Consider the following 23,087-nt stretch of genomic DNA (forward strand, 5'->3'; position numbering starts at 1 on the left):
CATCCCACGCGGTTGGGAAGATCCCCCAAAGAAGGGCATGGCGACCCACTCCAGTATTCTTGCCTGGAGGATCCCATGGACAGAGGAGCCTGGTGGGCTCGCAAAGAGTCGGACGACTGGAGAGACTTAGCACGCACACACTCATTTGCATGATCAGCAAAGCTCACTAAAACAAAGGATGGCATTTATGTCTGGTGAACAAGTTGAAAATTAAACTATAGAATATTGACCAGCCCTCTTCTCCAGAGTCCCTACAATGCTTCTGCTGGGCACCTGTGTTGAGAATGTGAGAACCAAAATGTTAAACCGGACAACTGACCATTTAAAATTATATGCTGATTCCCTCTGTGAATATTTGCAGCTTCAACTGCCAATTGTAATTTACTCCATTGAGCAGTTCTCCCATTAAAAACTCAATGATTTTTAGACCGCTGTAGTAAAACCTTCGAATATTTTACCTCCAAAAACAATATTTGTCTTAAATAAAATTTTTGGTACAAAGTCATAATAATTTATGTGCTATAAAATGTTAGGCAGGTAATTAGAATCATTTATTAACTCCTTATGAGCCTCCAAAGGCATAAACAAAAAAGAAAAACACATAATTACCTAAATAGATGTAAGACAAGATCACCATATATTTAACATATATAAAACATGCATATTTATGTATTTAATTTGCCAAAGAACGGGCATTTTGTTGGCCTGGACTTCATTAACTTGTATGGATATGAACATGTATATATACATATGTTAGTACTTTCATATACATACAAGTTTATGTAGTCTGGGTCAACAAAATGCCTTTTATTTGGTAAATTTATTTTAAATAATATAGAATATGATAAAAAATAATCAAAATATGTATATATTAATACTCCCAAGTCATGTGATTTTTATTTTCTTGCAAGAAATTTACAGCAATGTATCACAGTCCAAAAGGAAAGAATAGTGAAACAATCCATTTTCCATGCTCCCATTTTCAGCAAACTCCTATGTGGAAAGAGGTGAATGTTAACCATAGCTAGCATTCAACTTTTTAAATTACTTTTATTGGCCTTTCCACAGGTTTTAGAAAACATTCTTGGTGAATAAGTTACTAAATGGTATATTTACAAGAGCAGTGTTAATTACATATTGAATTGAAACATAATGGAATATGATTGAGATGAAAAAAGATGTTATGTTTCTCTAGGTTTTTTTTCAGTTTCCAATTAAGTCTTCACTCACTGGTAGATTTGTCTAGTTTTCTATTATACTAGTTTTATTGTTTAATGTCCTCTATATTTCCATCTTTTTCCCCTACAAGATTATGTTGAATTATTTCTATTCTCATTTTGTATTTTCTTTTTCCACTTTTATTTATATCAGTGATGGAAATATTTGAAGAAATTCTCTGACTTACCCTTTTCATTTGAATATGCTAGATAATGACAAAAAATATAACAAAAATTCAAATAGCTCATATTCTCAGTATTTTCCATTTTTAGAATTTCAGTATATTGTTAGTCACTTCCACAGGCTTTCCCATTGACCCTTTCATTCTCCTTTGGGGACTTTCTTAATCCTGATTCTTCTTTCCTAAAGAGTGGGAGGAAAATCACAGCCTCTATAGAGTCACTATACATAAAGATTGCTGATTTGAGTTGTCTTCTTTAATACTCATGGGTGGTGCTTTCCTTTTATCCACAACAACACATTTGCCTGTTCTCCCTGCCCACCGTTTATTTTTTATGATACTATTCTAGAAGGACCTTAAAGATTCTTCAAGATGATTGAAGAGCATCAGCTTATTATTATGAAGTTTTATATATCACATCGAGTATTACGTAATAATCACCCCTCATCTTTGCTGTCAGTGGCAAATAGATCCTCGAGCTTTTCCCATGTCTTCTGATGTATTTAATCAAAATTCCTTAAGTCAGTACTCCATAGGGCAGGAGTTCAAAACATAAAGTATATGCTCCTCTTTATGATATACATTTTACCATTTCCTAGTAATATTTGCTAAGGAATTTTTTTCTTCCTGTCATTAAGCCAGTTGCATTTATTACCATTGAAATACTACCACCAGAAAATTCACATAAAAGGAAACTCTTCTAGATCAAAATAGACAAGTTTCTTTTTCCTTGACAGATTAAGTGTGAGGCCTTCCTATGTGTGAAAAGAGTAAGCACCACTTAATTAGATGAACAGTTATAAAGCATAGGGACATATGAAGTGAAGTGAAGGAAAATAAAAGTAATCTATTAATGTCTCAAAAACCAGTGGTGTAAGGTAAATTTTAGACTTGAAAATACTTGTATGCCTCATGCGTGTTATGCTGTGCTCCATGCATGAATTATTTAAAAGATTTATAATATGCTTCATGAATTTTGAAGGCCAAAGTTCAATTAAATTCAATGTGATATCAGCAGAAATGATCATCTATATATAACAAGTAATTTTTGAAGTCTGCCAAGAAGGCAAAATTTATGAATAAGTATATGGAGAGAGCTTTACATTTTTAATCAACTGAAATTAAAATAGATCTAGTAAATACCTATACTTTTATTATTGTCTCCCAAAGCACCAACTGATCTTGCTTTTTTGCCAAGGGCTTCATTTTTCATTGCACATCAGCTGATGCTTTTGTCTGCAGACAAGTGAAACAGATTACTTCTGAAACACAGATAGGATATAGGATGGTGTTTCAGCTTGAGATAACCCAAAAACAACACATCTCTCTTCTTTAACTGTTAGACTCAACACTCCATAAATTAACTTACATACAGTTCAATTGCAGCAGTCACTTCCTAAATGTAGTCTACAAACTCTTCCATACCTTCATAATCCTGCAGCAATCACTTCACATTTGCTCTCAACCAAAGCCAGCATAACCTTTTTGAAATAAAGACAATGTCCATCTCGTGCTTCAGTACCTTCCAATTGCTCCTTCTTAAGATTCATGATACCTGTCTGTCTTCTTTTTGTTTATCGATATTTTGGTAAGATCATCTTACTTAAATGGTTACGTCATCACCTAAAGATAAAATCTGCCATACTAGACTGTAGTTTGTATAAACCTGGGTGAATTCAGGGCTTCCCTGGTCACTCAGAGGGTAAAGAATCTTCATGTAATGCCAGAGACCTGGGTTTGATCCCTGGGTTGAGAAGATTCCCTGGAGAAGTAAATGGCAACCCACTCCAGTATTCTTGGTTGTAGAAGTCCACGGACGGAGGAGACTTGCATGCTACAGCCCATGCAGTCTCAAAGAGTCAGAAATGACTGAGTAACATTTCTAAGCATCGTGTGAATTTAAAGCTCCATGTAGACAAAAACTGCTATATCCCATAGAGTTGTCTTCTTGCTTCCAGTTCTTCAGTTTTCATGGCCATATCTGAACATTAGCTTCACTGGCAACTATTCAAGTCTGATGTCTTAAACTCAAGAATCTTATCTAAATATAACTTTATAAAGAGGCAACCTGAAGTCACTTCAGTTCAGATCAGGATTGTTCAGTCGCTCAGTCATGTCTGACTCTTTGCAACCCCATGGACTACAGCACACCAGGCCTCCCTGTTCATTGCCAACTCCCGGAGTTTACTCAAACTCATGTCCATTGAGTCGAAGATGCCATCCAACCACCTCATCCTCTGTCGTTTCCTTCTCCTCCTGCCTACAGACTTTACCAGCATCAGGGTCTTTTCCAATAAGTCAGTTCTTCACATCAGGTGGCCAAAGTATTGGAGTTTTAGCTTCAACATCAATCCTGCCAATGAACACCCAGGACTGATCTCCTTTAGGATGGACTGGTTGGATCTCCTTGCAGTCCAAGGGACTCTCAAGAGAATTCTCCAACACCATAATTCAAAAGCATCACTTCTTTGGTGTTCAGCTTTCTTTAGAGTCCAACTCTCACATCCATACATGACCACTGGAAAAACCATAGCCTTGACTAGATGGACCTTTGTTGACAACATAATGTCTCTGCTTTCTAATATGCTGTCTAGGTTGGTCATAACTTTCCTTCCAAGGAGTAAGTGTCTTTTAATTTCATGGCTGCAGTCACCATCTGCAGTGATTTTGGAGCCCAAAAAATAAAGTCTGACACTGTTTCCACTGTTTCCCCATCTATTTGCCATAAAGTGATGGGACAAGATGTCATGATCCTAGTTTTCTGAATGTTGACTTTTTAAGCCAGCTTCTTCTCTTTCATCTCTCACTTTCATCAAGAGGCTCTTTAGTTCTTCTTAGTTTTCTACCATAAGGGTGGTGTCATCTGCACATCTGAGGTTATTGATATTTCTCCCAGCAATCTTGATTCTAGCTTGTGATTCACCCAGCCCAGCATTTCTCATGAGGTACTCTGCATACAAGTTAAATAAGTAGGGTGACAATATACAGTCTTGACATGCTCCTTTCCCTATTTGGAACCTGTCTGTGGTTCCATGTCCAGTTCTAACTGTTGCTTCCTGACCTGCAGACAGATTTCTCAAGAGGCAGGTGAGGTGGTCTGGTATTCCCATCCTTTGAAGAATTTTCCACAGTTTGTTGTGATCCACACAGTGAAAGGCTTTGGCATAGTAAGTAAAGCAGGTTTCTTTCTTTTTTTTTTTCTTCTGAAACTCTCTTGCTTTCTCGATGATCCAACGGATGTTGGCAATTTGATCTCTGGTTCCTCTGCCTTTTCTAAAACCAGCTTGAACATTTGGAAGTTCATGGTTCATGTATTGCTGAAGCCTGGCTTGGAGAATTTTGAGCATTACTTTGCTAGCTTGTGAGATGAGTGCAATTGTGTGGTAGTTTGAACATTTTGGGCATTGCCTTTCTTTGGGATTGGAATGAAAACTGAACTCTTTCAGTCCTGTGGCCACTACTGAGTTTTCCAAATTTGCTGGCATATTGACTGCAGCACCTTCACAGCATCATCTATCAGGATTTGAAATAGCTCAACTGGAATTCCATCACCTCCACTATCTTTGTCCATAGTGATGCTTTCTAAGGCCCACTTGACTTCACATTCCAGGATGTCTGGCTCTAGATGAGTGATCACCATTGTGATTATCTGGATCATGAAGATCTTTTTTGTACAGTTCTTCTGTGTATTCTTGCCACCTCTTCTTATATCTTCTGCTTCTGTTAGGTCCCTACCATTTCTGTTCTTTATTATGCCCGTCTTTGCATGAAATGTTCCCTTGGTATCTGTAATTTTCTTGAAGAGATCTCTCATCTTTCCCATTCTATTGTTTTCCTCTGTTTGTTTGTATTGATCACTGAGGAAGGCTTTCTTATCTCTCCTTGCTATTCTTTGGAACTCTTCATTCAATGGGTATATCTTTCCTTTTCTCCTTTGCTTTTCGCTTCTCTTCTTTTCACAGCTATTTGTAAGGCCTCCTCAGACAACCGTCTTGCCTTTTTGCATTTCTTTTCCTTGGGGATGGTCTTGATCCCTACCTCCTGTACAATGTCATGAACCTCTGTCTATAGTTTTTTAGGCACTCTGTCTATCAGATCTAATCCCTTGAATCTATTTGTCACTTCCCCTCTATAATCATAAGGGATTTGATTTAGGTCATACCTGAATGGTCTAGTGGTTTTCCCTACTTTCTTCAATTGAAGTCTGAATTTGGCAATAAGGAGTTCATGATCTGAGCCGCAGTCAGCTCCCAGTCTTGTTTTTTACTGACTTTATAGAGCTTCTCCATCTTCGGCTGCACAGGATATAATCAATCTGATTTCACTGTTGACCATCTGGTGATGTCCATGTGTAGAGTCTCCTCTTGTGTTGTTGGAAGAGGGTGTTTGCTATGACCAGTGTGTTCTCTTGGCAAAACTCTATTAGCCTTTGCCCTGCTTCATTCCATACTCCAAGGCCAAATTTGCCTGTTAGGTGTTTCCTGACTTCCTACTTTTGCATTCCAGTCCCCTATGATGATAAGGACATCTTTTTTGGGTGTTAGTTCTAAAAGGTCTTGTAGGTCTTCATAGAACCGTTCAGCCTCAGCTTCTTCAGTGTTACTGTTTGGGGCATAGACTTGGATTACTGTGATATTGAATGGTTTGCCTTGGAATCGAACAGAGATCATTTTGTCATTTTTGAGATTGCATCCAAGTACTGCATTTCGGACTCTGTTGTTGACTATGAAGGCTGCTCCATTTCTTCTAAGGGATCCTTGCCCACAGTAGTAGATATAATGGTCATCTGAGTTAAATTCACCCATTCCAGTCCATCTTAGTTTGCTGATTCCTAAAATGTCAATGTTCACTCTTGCCATCTCCTGTTTGACCACTTCCAATTTGCCTTGATTCATGGACCTAACATTCCAGGTTCCTATGCAATATTGTTGTTATTGCATCAGACCTTGCTTCTATCACCAGTCACATCTACAACTGGGTGTTGTTTTTGCTTTGGCTCCGTCCCTTCATTCTTTCTGGAGTTATAGCTCCACTGATCTCCAGTAGCATACTGGGCACATACCAACCTGGGGGGTTCATCTTTCAGTGTCCTATCTTTTTGCCTTTCATACTGTTCATAAGGTTCTCAAGGTCAGAATGCTGAAGTGGTTTGCCATTCCCTTTTCCAGTGGACCACGTTTTGTCAGAATGCTCTGCTATGACCTGTCTATCTTGGGTGGCCCTACACGTCCTGGCTCATATGTCATTGTATCAGACTAACCTGTGGTCCATGTGATCAGATTGGTTAGTTTCCTGTGATTGTGGCTTTCATTCTGTCTCCCTCTGTTGGAGAAGATAAGAGGCTTATGGAATCTTCCTGATGGGAGAGACTGACCAAGAGGGAACATGGGTCATCCAATTTTCTGTTGATGAATGGGGCTGTGTTCCCTCCCTGTTATTTACCTGGGGCCAAACGTAATGAAGATTATGGCGACCTCCTTCAAATGGTCCCATGCAGGCACTGCTGCACTCAGGGCCCCCAGCCCTGCGGCAGTCCACCACCGCTGACCCGCTCCTCTGCTGGAGACTCCTGGACTCTTATGGCAAGTCTGGGTCAGTCTCTTGTGGGGTCACTGCTCCCTTCTCCTGGGTCCTGGTGCACACAAGGTTCTGTTTGTGCCTACCAAGAGTCTGTTTCCCCGGACCTGTGTAAGTTCTTGTGGCTCGGCCACCTGATGCAAAGAACTGACTCATTGGAAGAGACCTGATGCTGGGAAAGATTGAAGGTGGGAGGAGAAGGGGATGACAGAGGGTGAGATGATTGGATGGCATCACCAACTCAATGGCCATGAGTTTGAGTAAACTCCGGGAGTTGGTGATGGACAGGGAGGCCTGGTGGCTGCAGTCCATGGGGTCACAAAGAGTTGGACACAACTGAGCATCTGAACTCAACTGAACTGAACTGATGGTGGGGTTAATGGAGGCCTCCTCCAAGAGGGCTTATGCCATGCCCAGGTCTACTGCGCCCAGAGCCCCTGCCCCTGCCGCAGTGTGCTGGTGACCTGCGCCTCCACAGGAGACAGTCACACACAGTCTGGCTCAGTCTCTGTGGGGTCTCTGGGTCTTGGTGCACACAAGGATTGTTTGAGCCCTCTGAACGTCTCTGGCGGGAATGGCATTTGAATTTTAATGTGATTTTGTCCCTCCTACTGTCTTGCTGTGACTTCTCCTTTGTTCTTGGGCCTGGCGTATCTCCTCATAGTTGCTGGAGCGCCATGAAGCCACTGCTCCAGCCCTTACCAAGAATACTGGAGTGGGTAGCCTTTCTCTTCTCCAGGGGATCTTCCCAACCCAAGGATCCAACTCAGGTTTCCCACTTTGCAGGTGGATTCTTTACCAGCTGAGCCACAAGAGAAGCCCTTAGGTCTGATGAAAGTTGAAAGTTTAGTTGTTCAGTCACGTCTGAATCTTTGCAACCCCATGGACCGTAGCCTACCAGGCTCCTCTGTCCATGGGATTCTCCAGGCAAGAATACTGGAGTGTGTTGCCATTTCCTTCTCCAGGGGATCTTCCTGACCCAGGGATCAAACCCGGGTCTCCCACATTACAGGGAGACACTTTACCATCTGAGCCACCAGGGAAGTCTAAATACTGGAGTGGGTAGCCTTTCCCCTCTCTAGGCAATCTTCCCAACCCAGGAGAACCCAGGTCTCCTGCATTGCAGACAGATTCTTTACCAGCTGAGCCACACGGGAAGGCCTCAAGTCACATACATGTTATTTCTGATATATTTGGACATTTTCTATGTTATTTTGTTTCTTTATATACCATTTTAGTTTATATTTTCCAATCTTGCTTTCCCTCGGGATGCATCGTGTTTTCTTCATTACTCTTCTTTTTAAAGCCACTCTAGTTTGAATTTTATTTGTCTTTATAAATTATTAATATGCATTCTTGACTATGACAAAATAGAAGTTAGCGCACAGTACAGGAAACATAAAATGTTTTATCTCAGATCTTCTCCTTTGGTATTTCATATTATTTTTACATAATATTAATATTATTTCTGACCTGTTTTAAATTATCTGAAATTTTTCAGCAAATGAGTAACAAGTTAGCTAATATATTTACTGGTTCCTTGATTTACTGTTTCTTTCCCTTGTATGCAACTTCTTCCTTTTTTATTCCTGTGAAATTCACTGTTAGTATTTTTTTATTTATGAAATTCTGAATGTAATCTAAAAGCTATTTCTTTTCTTCTTATTATTGTATGATAATCTAAAGGGACATAGAAGTCTAGTGACTGCTTGATGTTCCCTCAGCTATTTGAACGTGTTAATCATTTGTCTTCAGGCATCTATTCTTATTAGTGAGAAGTATTCTGTCAGTCTATTGAAGTGCTTTTGATTTTCTCTAAATTTACTGTTCTGCATTCTCCCTACAATGTGTATAGGGTAAGGATTAGATTCTTATGTTTGAAATTGAGGTACAGTCAGTGTAAGGACTCAGTAATCTCTCTGCCCCTAGAAAACACTGAATATTATCTTGCAGTATTGCTGACACTTCTTTTTTTTTTTCCTCCATCTGGATTGTCTCAGTGTATCCTTAGCACTTTTAACATCTCCTCAGTATTTTCCACCTTCAAAATTCCTATACTATGTTACCTGAGTTATTACTGCAAATCTGTTATATAATAGTATATATCTTTTAAATGCTATTTAAAATTTAATTACTAAATTTTCCATTTTAGACGTTATATTGAGTTATTTTTCAAATATTCTGTACTACCTATCAATGAATAAGCAGCATTTATCATAGAATGTCTTTAATATTTTTCATAATTTTATAATGCCTTTATAATCTCTTTAGCTATTTCCTGGGGCTGCTAAACCTCCTGTTTATAGAATTGACTCTCCTTCATGATAGATTATTGGCTTAAGAGATGGCTTTGGCAATTTTTGGTTCATCTTTGAGGAGTGATACCTTTTTGCTCCCCTCTGTAGAGGGTTCCATATGAGTTCATTCTAAAAACATTTCCTTCAAAATCATTTTGTCCCTCTGGCTTATACTGTTTTAAAGTAGCAACTGGATTTGAACATGTTGTTGGCCATTATCTAATTTTGGAGTTGGCTTCTATTCCCAGGTTGCAACGCGACTCCAGATCTCACATTCATGAGTGACAGACTCTGTTTCCAATTTCTCATGACTGATTCTCCTCCCTTGACTTCACGTGTGGATCAGATGGTCTCAGTTTTCTAGTCTGTGAGCAAAGCCGGCCTTTGTTCTAGCTGTTTCTACTAAGCCTAATGCTATCTTCTCCTCCAGGTAGCACTTAACACCCTGACCTGTAGGTTTCTAATCATATCTCCATAGACCGCAAAATTTAAACACATCCATACAATTCAACTTTCTTGTTTCACTTGGTTTCCAGAATCAATAGTTTCTTTTATCTCTTTTAAAACATGATTTTATTTGCTTTTATGTTTTATGTTATCTTAACTGGTATTTTTCTTATCCTACTGAAATTGGCTACTAGAACTTGCAACTGGATTTAAATATACAATCATTATTCTGTTATAAAAAAGGACTGAAGCAATTGTGTTGACTGGCATCTTTCCCTGATTAGATGTCTACTTATGCACTCACTGATGGATCTATCCCCTGGGCTTATTATTTGAACCTGGAAAAGAGAGATCATTGAAAAGGAGAATGTGGACATGGGAAGGCCAAGGGGACAGCCAGCATTGCACTGTCTTAGAATACTGAAGATAAAGGAAATGTCCAAGGGCTCAAGTGGACCCCGTGAAAAGACTCCACTTTGAAGCCACTTAAGATCCACCACTTAGAAGGCCGGCAGCTGAACAAAGATTCTGTCCTGTAGATCATTGTGGACCATGCTTTATTACTTTTCTTAACTTGGGAAGTTGTGTGGAAGGTTCTTCCCCTGCAGGGTTCCCTCAAGTATTCACTCACACATGGCATCCTCTTGATAAACAACTTTTTGTTCCCTCTCTCACACAGAACACACATACTCTGTCTTAACCAGAAAAGAAATGGGAGCAAGCCAGGGTCTACAATAGTGGACAACTACATATGCACAAGGCACTTGCATCTCAGACCTATTGCTCTTTCCACATGAACTTGATAGGGAAATGGAAACCCAGAAAAACAAAAGGTGGGGGAGTGGGACAAAGAAGACTGAGAGAGGGGGCAGTTTCAGGAAAAGAATACAGTCTGCTTGTTCTCCCCAAGTCCCTCCCCCTAAAGGCTAACCAGCGCTGATGGGAGAGGGAACAGCTCATAGTAAGTAAAACGTGGAGGAGATTCTTTTAATTTGACTAGGCATCTTACCTACTTGAACGTGAACACAAAGTAATGGGAGCTGTACAAAATGTAATTAAGGGAAAGAAAAAGATGCAAGGAAGCATAATAGAAGGCAATGATTGGAGACAAAAATTAAAATCAATTCATTTTGATGAATTGTGCAATAAAGAAGTTGCATATATATATATATATATAATTTATAGAGAGTAAGGCTTGTCTTTGTCAGCTCAACCCTCCTTATTGATGGCATGTCATTTATTTTATAAATGAAATCATCTTCAGCGTGGTGAGAAAAGCATTTCACAGATTTTCCCAGTCAAAATGTTGATTTATGTTAAGGATTACATTTTTGAAACTCATTGGAAGTTAAAAATATTGAACTTTTAAAGTAAAGCAAATGTATGATTAAGCATTTATTACCTGGAGTAAATGAATGCTTTTAAGCTATAAGAACTGCCCACACATGGATATTCTGCCAGCTAGAACAGCAGGCTCAAATATTCACACTGAGCTGGTTCCTTCCACCTTTTCCCCTTTTCCTTTTTTTTTTTTCCAGTAGAACTTAGCATTGGGCCATTTGTCTTTCTAACTGCCTCATGCAAATGTTCAGCCTGTATTCTATCCACAAATCCCTATTTTTTTCTTTTCAGCTTTATCCAGATCCAAACACATGAATTAATTTAAAAAAAATAAAAAGAACTTTAGTGTGGAATGTAATAGTAGGACCAATGTAGAATGGCTGAAATAAATAAAAGTGTCAATAAGAAAATTATAGATACTGCTGAACATATGAGCTCCAGTCCAAGGGGTCCCAAAGAGTATGACACGGCTAAGCAGTTGAGCACACACAAATACACAAACATACAAGAAGCAGAGCTTATTAAAAAGAAAGTTATGCATTAGATTAAGAACATGCAATTTGTATTCTAATTTCCTATTACTAATGTGCTGTGAAGAATCTAAATTTAAATCTTAGCTCCATATTTCCTAGTTAGAAGCATTAGACAAATCACCATACTTCTGAATCATGCATTGATTTGCAATGAAGAGTAAAATAAATGTATGTGATGGGAGAAGAGTAGATTAGGGAGTGGAGTATGCCTGCGTATTTAGATTCATTATTGCTGTTGTTGTTCACTAAGTCATGTCCAACTCTTTGCGACCCCATCGACTAGAGAACGCCAGACTTCCCTGTCCTTCACTGTCTCCCGGAGTTTGCTCAAACTTATATCCTTTGAGTTGGTGATGCCATCCAACCATCTCATCCCTTGAAGCCCCCTTCTCCTCTTGCCCCAACTTTCCCAGCATCAGGGTCTTTTCCAATGAGTTGGATCTTCACATCTGGTGGCCAAAATATTGGAACTTCAGCATCAGTCCTTCAAATGAGTATTCAGGGTTGATTTCCTTTAGAATTGACTGGTTTGATTTCCTTACAGTCCAAAATGTATACATAGGTATTTAGCTAGTGCTTTGCATGTAAAGTGCGTGATAGGCAGACATACGACAAAGGATAGGGTTGCTTTCTACCAACACGTATTGAGTGTTGACTCTTTTCTTTTGGTCAAGAAGCAAGAAACCCAGATAAGCAGCACAAAAGATAGTCCGGTTCTTGGGAACAAGGTGAATTCTTTCGGAAGCACATATCCTCTAGCAGATAAAATAAACAGGCAAGAAAGAGAACTCAGTCATTTTCTTGGAATAATAGACTGTGAAATTTCCCCTCTTCAAGGAAGAGATAGACCGATGGTGGCACTGACAATCCCAAATGATAAATATTCAAGCCAGATATGAAAATAGGTTTTCTCAATATACTACTCTAGATTATACCATGATGGGGCCTCAAGGATTATCACTTGCATGTTACAGGTCCCCATGATGTTTCTCAACCTATTCAACCAATGTTTATTAAGTACTTACTGTATACAATGATTCAAATTGTTCATGAACTGTCTGGACATCATATCCTGAGCATTCACTGTTAACTATTATTATTGGCTTAGTCTCTTGGGTATTATTGCATGTGTGCTTTCTCTGTGACTCAGTCATGTCCAAGTCTTTGCAACCCCATGGACTGTACCTGCCAGGATCCTCTGTTCATGGGATTCTCCTGTCAAGAACACTAGAGAGAGGTGTGATTTCCTCCTTCAGGGGATCTTCGTGACCCAGAGATAGAACCCATGTCTCCTGTGGCTTCTACATTGGCAGGCAGATTCTTTACCACTGAGTTACCTGGGAATTTGTACTGAAATGTATTTTTTAACCTGATTTTACATGTCTTCCTTAGTTACATAACTTTGAGCTTTATCATCACTTTTTCACATGGAAAATTATTTTCCATGATACAGAATCATCTGAGGGCAGAGATTCTCAAAGACAGATGTGATAGCAAGGGAACAGATGGGTGATTTGAAGGATGACAGAACATTCTGCATAGAATTTAATAAGGCTATAGTAACTAGAGAATATTTGCTTTTATTAAATAGGGGAGGATTTATCCAGGATACTCACCCAGTGAGGATACACACCCAGGACTTTGTGCCCTAGATCATTTCCATTTTGATTATAGAACTCTGCCCCTCAGTCATTGCAATTAATTCTTACCCAAGATCTGATATTTTCATCATCTGTGAATTTAGGCCTATAGAAAATTATTATTGAAGTGCAACCATATTAATTGGGAGGGGGGTTAAATTAGTGATATCTTAGACACTAAGCATTCTAGCATAAGACAATTTTAGTTCCAGGTCAAACTGCTGTAATATGTTCTTAAACTTGGAAATAAAAGTGAAAAATCTGTGATATTGATATATACTGGTGAGATGAGATGAATAACTTAACTTGGGAAAGTATGGAAATGCTGAGAATGGGATTTACCCAGGTTGCTTTTTGGAATGGTACCCCCTCATGTGGCAAGTGCTGTATTCCTGGAGGTGGAGGAGGGGAAGGGGAACAGGATCTGGTCTGAAGGAGATGCACCAAAGCAAGGAAACAGAGGCAGGAATAAAAAATTAGTATCAGCAAATTAACCTATTTTTCTAGGTCCTGTACCTGGTCTGTGCATCTTTCTTTATGGTTATGATTTTAAACTAGCTCAGGAGCCTCTGGATTTGACCAGGCTTTCTTCCTTTCTTGGTCTTTATTGTATATACTCTTTTATTTGCATTATCAAAAGTCGTGAAACTTAGAGCTTTGATTTCTGAAATCTGTCTGTGTCCCTTTGTCTATCTTTGGTTCCTCTTGTATGTCTCTGTCTCCTCTCTCTCCCTCTCCCTCTCTGTTTTCCTGTATCTCTCTCTCCCCCTACACACACACACACACACACACAAGCGCAAAGTATAGGTGAATCTCAGAGAACAGTGCAGAGTCACGGGGTTACTATGAATGGGCAGCTTTGACATCTCAAGCCCGAGCAGAGGTAGGAGACAGCAATACTGGTTACTTGCAGCTGAAGAGAGAGAGCTGAGTCAGGGCCACCCTTTAGGTAAAAGGAGCCGGTTTGTGGTGACCCTTCAGAGAAGTCAAGGGAATGATTCCTTTGATCATACTTTCCTATCTCCCATTTCCTGCCTGCTTTGCCATTGACTGCTTCCCAGCCCCCAGAAATGATAGAGCAACAGATCCCAATGACATAACCCATAGAGTCGCCAAGTAGGAGGAGAATCTTAGAAGGAGGTCTAGAGGAGCAAATGAGAGGTAACAGGTACGATGTAGTGACTCAAATGAATTAATATTATCAACAGCTTTTTTCACAACACTCAGGCAATTTATGGACCAAGTTTAAAATGAAATTATGATGAGTTTAACTTTTATTATAGTTATTCAGCATATTCATATATGTTTACAACTATGTATTACTGGGCAAGAATATTCAGAGTATATGTTTAGTGATGAACTGATAAACTTCACATAGTGAAGGAAAATAATCCCACACAAGGTAAGTCTTTTCATTGCTTCAAAGACTTTGATAGTGCTCACTCAGCTTTGGGAATTCTTCAGAAGGAATCAAACAAACGTGTCTAATCCAAGAGAATCAGATGATCAAAAAGAGCAGAACACTTAAATTATCTCCTTGTCCAAATTATGTTAAATATTTTAATAGCATCTTAAATGAAGAGAATGTGAAATATTTTTTAAATTTTGCACAAAAAGATAAATTCACATCTTCATCCTTATTCTGTTTCCCATCTGGTGTTGTGCTCTAAATAAATTAGTCGTAAGTCAAAGGTTAAAAGAAAAACAACCAAATAAACAATTTGACTTAAACTTCATATTTTTCTGTTATTATGTTTAATAAGTTCCCAAGGTTCATATTCACTTAAAGTTTAGAGTGGCTTTATATTTCTCTAGTATCAAGAGAAACAAACTCATAGATTTTAATTATTGTTCTATGGCTATGTAAGTTATTAACATTTGAAGATGAGTGAAATTATATGATGTAAACTCTATGAGCAATTCTTTCAATCAAAAATTATTTTTAAATAGAAAACTAAAAATTGACAACTATCAGAGCTGACTGTCTTAATATTGAATCATCTTTGTTAATATATAAGTTAAAAGCACCATTTGCAAAAGTACAAATCTTCTGACTAAAATGCCTTCATTTGGGGAAAGAGCAATATATAAAAGTAGCAGTTATGAATTGATTTTAAAAAATAGCCTTGCAGGAATATTTACTCTAAAAGCCTAAAAAAAATGAGAACAGAAAGTATTCAACTAACCACTTACAAATTTCAAAAATCATGCTGCATACTTGATATTAGGCTCTAGGGTTTGATTTTCCAGTTTTTTGAAAAGAGAAATGTTAGTGTCAGATTTTGAGATGGAATTTTTGTTGCATGAGACCAAAAAAAAAAAAAATGGAATTATATTAAAAACCCTGTTTTCAGAAACAATTTTAATAATAAGTAACCATGAAATATACTAAAGCAAAAATATCAGCCTGGTTGTCAGTAACTTAAATGATTCCCATCAGAGTCATTTTTGACAGCAGAGTGAAAATATAAGTTGTGAATTTACATCCACCATATTTTTTAGAAGTAAAAAATCCTTCAATTCTTCCCTTTCTTAATCCAGAACAATGAATCACTTAGAGAGTTGTAATAAAAAGAGCATGCTAATTCCAGTTCTTCTACTCTTAAAATTTTTAACCTGAAGCAGACAGTTTAACAATTAAAACACCATGTAATTCCTTTAAAAATAGTAATGAGGTTAAACTTTATTATAGAATTATTAAGTAACTTAAAGGAAAAATATATGAAATCTAGTTATAAGCTATCGATATCAGTGTTAAAATTACTATTGATGCTTCTATAATTATTTAAAAGAACAACAGCAACAATGTTTGTGCCCACTAACATGATGCAGGTGGAAAAGTATTTATCGTTGCTTGATCTTGTGCCCTTCTGACAACTTTCAGGATTAGCTTGGAGCTATGTAGCCAAGACATTTGTAAAATATTCACCTCAAAAGTCCAGGTAAAATTTATCTCAAATTTTAGATCCATGATCTGGCAAAGCCCAAAGCATTTTCAAGTATTTGAAAATTGCCAAGGGATAGTTTCACACTATTGTTTGCTCATGGCATCTGTGTTCTCACAAGCGAACTCTTTTTTGCCTACATCATCCTGCAAGCAAAGTTTCCTTCTGCTGTTCTTTGGCATATACAACACACACACACTCCAATCACATCAAGTATTCTGGTATAAAATAAGATGAATCTTTATAGATTGCACATATGATTCATACTACACACAGCTGGGCACTTCCTCTCTTTTTCTTTTCCCTCATCTTAATTTTTTCCCCTAGATTCCATTCTCTTGCAGACCAACATATTTTTGATTATGGTCAGAGTTTTCATCTTCCATACTACATAATTGAATGGATAAACATTTATATGTTACATTAGTGAATAACAATCATATGAAGCAGTATATGCATGCATACATAATAATTTATGTGTGCATATATTTATGTATGTATTTAACACATATTTATGTATGCATATATATATTCATGCACATATGCAGTTATTTTCCTTAGACAAATTACTGTGTCAGTGGTTGAGGTGAAATATCTTCTTGATATAAGCACCTATGCTTTGGTAGTGAGTTGGCCACCTGATGAGTGTTTAGCTCCAATGGAGAAGCCCAGATAGCATCTTAAATGTAATTCAGATATGAATTCTATAAATTAACACTGGCTATAGTAGAATATATTTTCTAATCTCATTTTGGGTATCAATGTTCTAATTATAAAATATTGAATCGCTAGAAATGTCAACACAAATTTCTCTTTTATGAATAGTGGAGGGTGCTCTTTAGAATTTTATTTGACTATGAAATGGCATTTTTGTCATTCAAGTTTCAGATGTCTCCAACACATTGTAATATTTTACATCCATATATTTTTGTCCATATTCTTAGCATGGTACATTATGACTTTCAAGTGGAATTCAGTTAGGAAAACAAAAGCATTTTAGGTATTTCAAAGAGGAAGCACTTTTTAAAATCTCAAGAATAGTGACTTAAAATGCATGGACAGGGTTAGGAAAGTATCTGTCAGGAAATGCACCATTGGGTGTTCAATAAATCAGGAAAGCAGTATGTAGGCTCATCAATAAATTTAAAATAAAACTACCACATGATCCAATAATCTCACTTCTAGATATATATGCAAAGGAAACTAAACCATTATCTTGAGGAGATATCTGAACCCCCGTATTCATTGCGGCATTCTTCACAGTAGCCAAATCATGGAGACTGTCAGTGGACACACACACACACAATGGAATATTATTCTGCTTTAAAAAGAAAGGAAACCATGTTATTTGTGATACCATCAATGAAGATGGAGGACATTGTGCCAGGTGAAATAAGTCAGACAGAGAATGACAAATACCGCCTTATTATCATTTATATTTGAAATCTGGTGGAGAGGGGGAAAGACAAATTCATAGTAAAGAGCAGACTGATGCTTGCCAGGGAGTGGTAGGTGATGGAAAAAGAAGTTGGTAAAAGGGTTCAAACTGTGGCTATAATATGAGTAAGGTCTGAGGATCTAACATATATCACTGGAGAATATGGTTGATAACAATGTATTGTAAAATTGAACTTTGTTGAAAGAGAGTGTAACTTAAATGTACTCACTAGAAAGAAAAGAAAGAATAAGTGAGGTGAAGAATGTTATTAATATTTAACTGGATGAGGGAAATCCTTTCACAATATATACATATATCAAATCATCACATTGAACACTTCAAATATATTACATTTTTTTTCCAGTTACACCTTAATAAAGCTGAATAAAAAAGACATTTTGCAAAGCTAATAAAAGCTGGAGCTGGGTTTCAAACCTAGGCAGCCTGGATCCAGAATCTATACTCTAAACCACTAATTCTTTCTGACAGAAACTGTTCTCTCAAATTACATCTTAATGGTCTTACAGCATATTATGCTTATAGAGTAAAGTAAGGACATCAATTAAATTCCAGGCTGCCATAGAAATATATAGTTTTGGGACATCCCTTCTTCTGTGGGTTCAAAAGCAATGAAAGGATTGTTTGAACAGAAACTGTTTGTAAATATCGTGTCATGAGGAACTTAATCTAAGTCAACTCCCAATATTCTACCATAAGCCACTATAAATGAGCAATTTAAGAAATCCTTTCAATGGAGCAAACTTCATGAACAATGCAGAGACATTAAGCTCTTCCTGAGATCAAAAAGTGTAGAGACAATTCTCAAAATCTTTAATGTCTACAAGACATTTTGACCCATTCTGACACAGGGTCCTCCCTAAAGTGATAATATACTCTATTCTTAAAGCATTAATCTATTTTATGTATGTATATATGTGTATATATATATATATATATATATATATATAATCATGGATAAATTTGAACATTTAAAGCTATGCAACACATATTGGAAAAAAACAATCAATATTTGAATTGACCGACAGATAAAATACAACAAAGGCAAAGGAGCCATCTATGTATTTCAAGAAGAGAAAAACAGTAGGGAACCCCACTGCACATTAAAACTAGAGATATTTCAAAAGCTGGTTTTTGATTGTATATAATTCATTGATTGCTAGTTGGCATAGAGTTTCAAATTATCAGACTCTGGAGAAAATAATTATGAAAAGATTTTGCTATTATAAACGAATTTCACCATTGTGCTATTCTTCCTTCCTCTGTTTTATTTTGGTCATGTTCCCAATTCACATAAGGAGTTATTTTCTCTTAAAAGTAAAATCAGTGTTCTGGTAAAGACATGCCAAATGCATATTTTAGAGTGTTATAATGGGTAGAGAAATAACCCTATGATCTTTTGTTTCTTTGTTTTTAATCTTTTTTATTATTATTCACACATTTGGCAAGTTTAGAGTCTGCCTTTTTACAGTTTCCCTAGTTTAAACTTCCAGACGTTAATGGAAATACTAAAACAAAATATGACGATAAAAATAGTTCTTAAATAATTCCCGAGAGAGCGCCTAAGACTGACTTTATCTATTCCTTGCAGGCACAGCCCTAACATATCCTAAGATGTGAACTCTATTTAGCTGACACTTTGGTGGTGATCAGTACCTGAATAATCAAAGGTGTGTACCATCCATCAGCTTTAATGAAGCATTAAAATACTTTAATGGAACTTAGGGTAATTAGAAAGTCTCTTATGCAGTTCATCTACTAACAAGAACATTTTCAGGATTAATAATAGCGGAGTGAATTTTCCAGCAAGGAATGGGTCCTTATTTTACTTCAGCAGTCTCATTTGTAAAACTAGAATTGTTTTATGTGATCAAGGGGATGGTGGGTATAATTAATGATTAAACTGTTATAAAGTATTAATAGTTCCTTAGCTGAAATTATAAGTCTGTTCTCCTTGAGGATTGATCATAACAGAGAAAAGGAAAAATAATACAGTTTTTCAAAGATTCAAAACTATATTCCAAAGAGTACATTGCCTCAGAAAAGATATTTTACCCTAGAGAGTGATATTTATCTAATCATGCCCTAAAGACTATTGCAATATGGTAAAATTTATTATGAATTAACAAATGGGTTCTGTATAATAATTTACCACAATTGTTATACGACTGATATTCAACATTCTTTTTGTAACTATATGAAGTCAAACACTTCCGCAACAGTGAATATTAACTCAGCTGAAAAGCAGGAGAATAATTAAATGAACTTATTCTTGATCCAGATGGATTGACAGCATCTTAGCGATTTCTTTTTCATTTCTACTGACTTGCTATTCAAGGGGCTCTCAAGAGTCTTCTCCAGAACCACAGTTTGAAAGCATCAGTTATTCGGCGCTCAGTCCTCTTCATGGTCCAACTCTTACATCCATACACGACTACTAGAAAAACCATAGCTTTGACTATAATGACTTTTGTCAGGAGAGTGATGTCTGTGCTTTTTAACATGCTGTCTATGGTGTCATAGATTTTCTTCCACGGAGCGGGTGTCCTTTAATTTCATGGCTACAGTCACCTGCAGTGGTGTTGGTGCCCAAGAAGATGCAGTCTGTCACTGTCTCCCCATCTATTTGCCATGAAGTGATGGGACCAGATGCCACGATCTTAGTTTTCTGAATGTTAAGCTTTAAGCCAGCTTTTTCACTCTCCTCTTTCAATGTCATCAAGAGCCTCTTTAGCTCTTCTTTGCTTTCTGCCATAAGGGTGGTGTCATCTGCACATCTGAGATTATTGTTATTTCTCCCAGCAATCTTGAGTCCAGTTTGTCCTTCATCCAGTCTGGCATTTCATATGATGTACTCTGCATATAAACTAAATAAGTAGGGTGACAATGTCCATCCTTGACATAGTCCTTTCACAGTTTGGAACCAGTCCATTGTCCATGTCCAGTTCTAAATGTTGCTTCTTGACCTGCATACAGGTTTCTCAGGAGGCAGGTCAAGTGGTCTGGTATTTCCATCTCTTTAAGAATTTTCCAGTTTGTTGTGATTCACACAGTCAAAGGCTTTGGCATAGTCAATAAAGCAGAAGTAGATACTTATCTGGAAATCTCTTGCTTTTTCTGTGACCCAGCAGATATTAGCAATCTTGATTTCAGCTTGATTTATACAGCCTGGCATTTCACATAATGTACTCTGCATGTAAGCCAGTGATAAAGAACCTGCCTGCCAATGCAGGAGACACAAGAGACATGGGTTCAATCCCTGGGTCAGAAAGATCCCCTGGAGGAGGGCATGACAACCCACTCCAGTATTCTTACCTGGAGAATCCTATGGACGGAGGAGTCTGGTGGGCTACAGTCCATAAGGTCACAAAGGGTCATACATGACTGAGGTAACTTAGCATGCATGAATGTAAGTTAAATAAGCAGGGTGACGATATACTGCTTTGACATACCCCATCTCCAATTTTGAACCAGTCCTTTGTTCCGTGTCCAGTTCTAACTGTTGCTTCTTGAACTGCATACAGGTTTCTCAGGAGGCAGGTAAGGTAGTCTAGTATTCCCATTTCTTTAAGAATTTTCCAGTTTGTTGTGATCCACAGTCAAATTCTTTAGTGTAGTCCATGAAGCAGAGGTAGTTTTTTTTTTTTTTTTTTTTTTTTTAGGAATTCTCTTGCTTTTTCTATGCTCCATTGTATATTATAATTTGACCTCTGATTCCTCTGCCTTTTCTAAATCCAACTTCAACCTCTGGAAGTTCTGAGTTCACATATAGTTGAAGTCTAGCTTGAAGGATTTTGAGCATTACCTTGCTAGCAGGTGAAATGAGCACAATTGTGCGGTAGTTTGAACATTCTTTGGCATTGCCTTTCTTTGGAACTGGAATGAAAACTGACCTTTTCCAGTCCTGTGGCCACTGCTGAGTCTTCCAAAGTCGTTGCCGTATTTAGTGTAGCACTTTAACAGCATCATCTTTAAAATTTGAATTAGATCACCTGGATGTCCATCACCTCCACTGACTTTGTTCATAGTAATGCTTCCTCAGGCCCAGTTGACCTCGCAGTCCAGGATGTCTGGCTCTAGATGAGTGATCATACCATTGTGGTTTATCTGGGTCACTAAGACCTTTTCTGTATAGTCCTTCTGAATATTCTTGCCAGCTCTTCTTAATATCTTCTGCTTCTGTTAGGTTCTTGCTGTTTCTGTCTTTTATGGTGCCCATCCTTCATGATATGTCCCGTTGGTGTCTCTAATTTTGTTTATGAGATCTCTAGTCTTTCCCATTGGAGAAGGCAATGGCACCCCATTCCAGTACTCTTGCCTGGAAAATCCCAGGGATGGGGGAGCCCAATGAGCTGCCGTCTATGGGGTCGCACAGAGTCAGACACGACTGAAGCGACTTAGCAGTAGCAGTCTTTCCCATGATATTGTTTTCCTCTATTTCTTTGCATTGTTCATTTAAGAAGGCTTTCTTATTTCTCCTTGCTGTTCCTTGGAGCTCTGCATTCAGTTGTATATATCTTTCTCTTTCTCCTTTGCCTTTCACTTCTCTCATTTTCTAAGGTGTTTGTAAGGCCCCTCAGATAAGCATTTTGCCTTCTTGCTTTTCTCTTTCTTTGAGATGATTTCAGCCAGTATCTCCTGTACAACGTTAGGAACCTCCGTCTGTAGCTCTGCAGACACTCTGTCTATCAGATCTAATTCCCTGCATCTATTTCTGACTTCCACCGTATAATCATAAGGGGTTTGATTTAGGTCATCCCTGAGTGGTCTAGTGGTTTTCCCTACTTTCTTCAGTTTAAGTCTGAGTTTTACAATTAGAAGATCATGATCTGAGCCACAGTCAGCACCCAGTCTTGTTTTTGCTGACTGTATAGCATCTCTCCATCTTCGGCTGCAAAGAATATAATCAATCATTTCAATATTGACCATCTAGTGATGTTCACGTGTAGAGTCATCTCTTGTGTTGTTGGAAGAGGGTGTTTGCTATGACCACTGCGTTCTCTTGGCAAAACTCCGTAAGCCTTTGACCTGCTTCATTCTGTACTCAAAGGCCAAATGTGTCTATTACTCCAGGCATCCCTTGACTTCTGGGTAAAAGCGTACTTACATAAAAAGTGAATTTCCCAGCCTGATTTGTCCCCAGTGAGGTGATAGAAATTTGTGAAAATTATTCTGCTAAGACTCTGCCCCTTTGCCCTTCTATCCCTTCTCACCTGAGGTTTGGAACTGGAGGTCTAATAGTTACTGTCCAAGCTGAGTTGACCTCTGTGCTCCAAGATGGTGGAGCAGAAGTTGGGAAGAAATCTAGGTCTCTGAATAAGAATGCAGCTTCTTTCAAGCTCAGAACCTCTTACCTAAGCTTATTTTATGTGAGAGAGTAATAAACATCTGTCTTGTGTAAACAATTTTAATATTTCTCCTGAACATAAGTTATAAAATAATATGACTTAAG

The 23,087-nt window shown here is 37.7% G+C and overlaps 1 long non-coding RNA gene across 1 annotated transcript; it reads right to left on the bottom strand.

Moving 5' to 3' along the window:
* Window positions 1–5,413: 5,413 nt before the first annotated feature.
* LOC122441028 lies at window positions 5,414–22,429 on the bottom strand. Its single transcript, XR_006269174.1, has 2 exons — window positions 22,292–22,429; window positions 5,414–5,458 (listed from the first exon to the last, which is right to left on the bottom strand). It is a non-coding gene; the product is annotated as an uncharacterized LOC122441028 (long non-coding RNA).
* Window positions 22,430–23,087: the final 658 nt, after the last annotated feature.

Source organism: Cervus canadensis, chromosome 4 (assembly GCF_019320065.1).
Source record: "Cervus canadensis isolate Bull #8, Minnesota chromosome 4, ASM1932006v1, whole genome shotgun sequence".
Taxonomy (NCBI): Eukaryota; Metazoa; Chordata; class Mammalia; order Artiodactyla; family Cervidae; genus Cervus; species Cervus canadensis.